The sequence below is a fragment of the Macaca mulatta genome, chromosome 2, assembly GCF_049350105.2.
Source record: "Macaca mulatta isolate MMU2019108-1 chromosome 2, T2T-MMU8v2.0, whole genome shotgun sequence".
Lineage (NCBI taxonomy): Eukaryota > Metazoa > Chordata > Mammalia > Primates > Cercopithecidae > Macaca > Macaca mulatta.
Genome location: NC_133407.1, coordinates 101325037 through 101330670, shown reverse-complemented (window position 1 = coordinate 101330670; position 5634 = coordinate 101325037). Strand labels below are relative to the sequence as shown.

At 41.1% G+C, this 5634-nt stretch overlaps 1 non-coding gene across 1 annotated transcript; it reads right to left on the bottom strand.

Moving 5' to 3' along the window:
• Positions 1-5227: 5227 nt before the first annotated feature.
• On the bottom strand, positions 5228-5334 carry LOC114676489 (U6 spliceosomal RNA). Its single transcript, XR_003727561.1, has one exon. It is a non-coding gene; the product is annotated as a U6 spliceosomal RNA (small nuclear RNA).
• Positions 5335-5634: the final 300 nt, after the last annotated feature.

The following is a 5634-nucleotide window of genomic DNA, read 5'->3' as shown; positions in this document are numbered from 1 at the left end:
GTGCCTGGCCAAGACCTCAGTTTTAAATACAGTCTTTACAATATCGTTTTCAAGTTGTAAGAAGTCATGGTGCTGAATGGCTCACTGTTCAACAGTTCACTTATTTCTGAACACACTGAGAAGAAAACATCCTTCAGTTCTTTTATCTTCTTCTGTCCATATATTTTACATCCCAATATTAGAGACACATAAACCAATCCATTTTCCATTTCAAAAATGCTTTGACCTCCATCTAGCTTTCCCACTGGAGGGCAGTAGAGAACCATCCAGGCCATCCCTAATCTGAACTAACTGGCTAATGTGACAAGTCAGACTTCAAAATACTTAACACTCCCCACTGATGAAAAGTCATAACCAAAGTATCTTTTCAGGAAACCTATTTTCTCCCATAAAAGTGCTATAATTGATCATGAAAATACGTTAAAAGAAATAAAGCAAAATGTGTTTGTAAAGTATTAAGTGGGCAAAATAAAAACAATATAAAAACCATGTCACAAATGTGCTTTTTTTTTTTTTTTTTGTGGTAGGATTTTTGTCAGAAGCTGAACTGGCTGAGGCTTCTTACAATACTATCTAAAAAGGTGCACTGGATGTAAATTTTACTCCATAAACTGATGTGTCAAATTGATGTCGCATTATTAAAAATAAAAATAATTTCAAGCTCTTGGCCAGCTAAAATGATGGAAAATGTAACTTCAGTTACTGTTAAGATTCTTCTGACACTCTAATTGACCATAAAGTCACTCATATATCCCAGGGGTTATATGCCTGGAAGCACCAACAATCCTCAGGCCACAGTGGTTAGGGCTGAGATTCTTTGGAGTATCAGAAATATGGTCCCTTGGAAGTGGGCGGACCACTGATCTTTTCTGCCATTGGGACTGGAACTTTTTGTGAGGACCAGGAATCCCAGTGCCTAGGGCTCCACTTCCCTAAGACCTCTAGGCATCATGACCAGGTTCTGTCACCAGCTTAGATGTTTTCAGCAGTGGTCACAGGTCTGCCCTCTTTGCAGAGCTTCTACCCTGCTTTCACCCAGTCCTCTTCCTGCCTCCAAAGAGAATTGGTTTATCCCCACCATGCCCCTCCCCACCTAGATTTATAGTTTTACCTCTTCAGTAAGCTTGAGCTTTCACTAAGGGCAAGATCAGAGAAGATCTTTAAGCAGCTTCTGCTTTGTGTCCAGGAATATAAACCACTCCTGAGACCAGCAAGCACTGTGGGCTGGCAACCCTTAGCAGATGGTGGAAATGGAAGAAAAATTACACCAAAAACAAAACATACTCTAATGTCTGAACAAATCATCCTGCCACAGAAGCTGGAACTGAAGACAATTCTTTTCCTAGTAATCTTGTAGAAACCACAGGCATTCTTTATGTCTCTAAGCACCTTCAAACTGCATTCAAAATTAGGGTTGTGAATCTGGAAATCTTTCTTTGCTAATTTGTTGTACATGAATGCCTGCAGAAGCCTTTGAATGGTAAATACTGTGGGAGGGGCAGTTGCCATGGTGACTGTCCAATGGACCCTTTTTCTTATACTTCAATTAGATCTTCACTGCTGAACTGCTATGAATGAGAAGGTAACAACTCAGTAACATCTGGAAGACAGGAGAAGATGTGAGAGATGCTGTTCCAAATGTAGCTACATTCTAAAAGCACTGAGTTGTACTATGTTTGCCTTGAACCACCTCTTCATGGGTGCCCCTGCCCACTATGCCCTTTCCCACTATGGGAAAATCTGTTTGGAACACACATGATAGTGGGCCAGTTTCCTTAATATTACAAGAAGTGTTTACAAGTTAATATGAAAAAATACCAAAAGCACAATAGGAAAAAATGGGCAAAGGATATGCACAGGCATCTCATAGTAAAATAAAATAAGTGGTTTTAAATTGCATAAAAATGTATTTAACCTCATTTGTAATCAAGAAAATACATATTCAAATAGGATATAATTTTTTACCTATTACATTGGAAAAGATTTAAAAGTTTAATAAGGTACTGTGTTCAGAGGATGTGGAAAACCATCTTTTTTTACACTTAGATTGGGAGGGTAAATTGCTATAACCTCTTTAGAGAGTGACTTAGCTCCTTTTCTAGAAATTTATCCTACCAGTATACTAACAGTTGACTTAAAAACACAGGTAAAGGGATGTTTATTAAAGCATTGTTGAAGCAAATGACCATGACGGATGAAATGAATTAATTGATACATCCATAAAGATGCATCCAGACAGTTACTGATACTGCCACACATAGGCAGTTACTAATGATTTGAATAGGACTTGTCCCCTATAAAACTCATGTTGCAATTTGATTCCCAATGTAATGATGTTGAAAAGTCATGGGACCTTTATGAAGTGTTTAGGTCATGAGGGCTTTGCCTTCATGAAGGGATTAATGCTGCTCTCATGGGACTGGGTTAGTTCTCCAGGGGGTCAGTGAGTTCTTGCTCTAATGGGACTGAATTAGTTACCAGGGGGTCAGTGAGTTCTTGCTCTAACGGGACTGAATTAGTTACCACGAGAGTGGATTGCTATAAAGCAAGGCCACCCCTCATGTTTTGTCTTTTTTGCACACTCTTGCTCTCTCGCCATGTGATGCCCTTTGCCAAGTTATGATGCACTACAAAGCCCTTACCAGAAGCTGTCATCATGCCCTTGGACTTCCCAGTCTCCAGAACTGTGAACCAAATCAACTTCCTTTATGAATTACCCAGTCCCAGGCATTGTGTTATAACAACAGAAAACAGGCCAAGACAGCAGTTAAAGAATGGTATGGCATGAGTGTTTATTGTCTCGGTTTGACCTGAGGTAGAAATATAATTAATATGAAATCTCAAATCGGTTTAAGATGGATCCTATGTGCCAATTGACAAATGAAATATCCTTGAGAACTGGTTACAAGCATCTAGAAGGTTTAAGGATATTAACAGTGTCAGAGCATGGGAAGAGGGATTAAAAGATTTCTTTGGAAAAAATCTGTGCTGTGAACTCCATCCCTTCTACCCCAAGGGGATATATCCTGTGATCCCGAATATAATGAGGTAGATCTTCAGTGAGAGCATCTGAGAGCTTGGTAAGTGACCAGTTAGGTGGTCTGGGGTGTAACCCTCCCAAATCTAGAGGGCTAGAGATGGGCCAACTAGTTGCTTTGCTGGTAGAGCCACAAGAGTGCTAGTTAACAGACTGTACTCCCACAGTTTTTTATTTGGGAGGGGGTAAGGGTTTGATGAGGGTTTTCTGTAGACTAGATGGATGTGTGGCAGATGGGAGAAAAATCTAGGCTGAACTGTATTAAGTCCAACTCAAGAGGACCACCTGGGAGATGAGAAAGAAGTCTTCAACTATGAAAAATGTGTGGGTGCATCACCATGACCCAGGGCCGAGTGGGATGCAGCTAGGCTAAGGAGCAGAATATGTCACCTCTTCAGGAGACTTGAAGCTGGGTCACAGAGCTGGGTCTCCCAGAAGTGCCCAAGAAAGCTCTAGAAGGTAAAATGCCAGCTTCAGTCATCTGCTAGTTCCAGAGAAGCCACCAGCTAAGGAAGAACTGTCCTACCTCCTTACTTCTCAAACCCTTGCTTCAACCTTGGTAGCAAGGTCTGAAATAGCAGCTGTCAATGGGGGTAAACAGCCTCCCCAGTTGGGTTTGTGAGATGTTTTAAGGGATAGGGGCAGTGATAGTTTTAAGGGGCTAAACTTTCAGAAGCCGAGTGTTTATTCCTAAAGTTCATTTGTTTGAGAAATTTGCCCACAGCTGAGTGCCAATGCTGGTCCTTCTTTTCTTACCTACCCTTTCGAGCTCAGCTTCCAATTTACAAAAGAAAGCCATGTGTTCTGAATCTCACTATCATGCACTGACCCCTGGGCAACAAGCAGGGATTTTTGAAAAACTGGTGTCAACCTTGAGTAAATGAATGACCCCCCAAACCCAGTAACAATCCTTTTGCAAATCTCATGGTTTAATAAAATTGAAGGAGGATCTATCCTGCCAGATGAGGCCCTTTATGGTTGCCACTGGCTTTGCAAGCATGACTTAAGAAGTAGACTTTATTGAGTAAAGGAAAACCCCCCAGGTCAAGGGGGGTTTTAAACAAGACAAGGATCTTCAGTGTTCCTCATTCTACTCATCTTTCCATGTGAGTTGTTTCTAGGGCCAGGGCTTCTGCTGGACACTTTTATTTATTTATTTTTTTCTAGTAAAGTGAGCCATTCCTAGAAGTGGCCTCCATGGGAGGAAGTGGCATCAGGCAGTCTTGATTTGGAGTGCCAGCTGTTTTCAGAAGTTGCCTAGGAAAGTTAGCTGTCTGACCCCTGGGGGCTTTAGGGACATCTGGAGCAACAGACTCTCTCTTTGACCTAACACTAATTGGGCTCTTTTAAGCCCTGAAGACCCAGACCTTGGGCTCCGTCCTTGGCTTGCTTATTCTGCTTTCAGAAAGAATCCTGGTGAGTTAGTGTCATTAGAATCCCCCACCCTTGGTATCTGACCACCCTTGATATCTGATGAAATTCCTCAACCCCTCTCCCTCAGTATCTTACTATCCTGGCTGCCTTCAGCTAGAAGCTGAAACAGTTTAGAATCCATCTTATTGCTGATGTTCCCTTTTAGTAATTTCCATCCACTGACCCCACCCTGCACCTTGGCCATAATTTCCCACTTGTCTTTGTATTCAGAAGGGAGCCCATTATAAACTGAGGTCTCTCTTTCCCTACTGCAATAGCTCCTGAATAAAATTTATCTTCACTGCTTTAACTTCTGTCTGGCTCTGGTTTTCTTTGACAGGAGTCTGCAGGATGTTAAAGGCCCCTCACCTGGGAGGAAACCATTGGTATCATGGGAAGTTGGACTTAAAGGTACTCATCATGATGGGAGAAGGGAGAGCCCCCACGACCCAGCGAGGCTGTAGTTCAGGTAATTCGTGGTGAGCAAATGAGTTGTTTAGAAGACACTTTTTAAGTTATATCCCAAGTAGAGAACAGTGAACACGTCTTAAGTATAGAGCTTAATGAACTTTCAGAAAGTGAATCTTCACACATAAAAAAAGAACACAGGATTATTTTAAAGATAAATATCTGCCTTGTATAATGACTTGTCAGCTGAGAAATCATTGCAGACAATCTCTAATGACAGATCAGAATGTGATATTTAAGGTTGAAAGGATTTTCTTCTATGTGTTTCTTTAAAGTTTTATTTTAGTTTTAATTGACACATAATGTAATAAAAATATGGAACACTTCGTGAATTCGCATGTTATTCTTGTGTAGGGGCCATGTTAATCTTCTCTGTATCATTCTAATTTTAATATATGTGCTGCTGAAGCAAGTACTCTTCTGTGTACTTTTGTCAACAAGGTTTTTTAGAGCTTTAGGTATAAAAGAAGAAATAATAGCAATAGAACTATCAGAGGCATTTGAACCACAGCAACTTCATCTTGAATTGGGGAGGGGTAAAATAAGGCTGAGACCTACTAGGCTGCACTCCCAGGAGGTTAAGCATTCTGTGTCACAGGATGAGAGAGGAGGTTGGCACATCAGACAGGTCATAAAGTCCATGCTGATAAAACAGGCTGCGGTAATGAAGCCAGCCAAAACCCATCAAAACTAAGGTGGCGATGAAAGTGACCTCT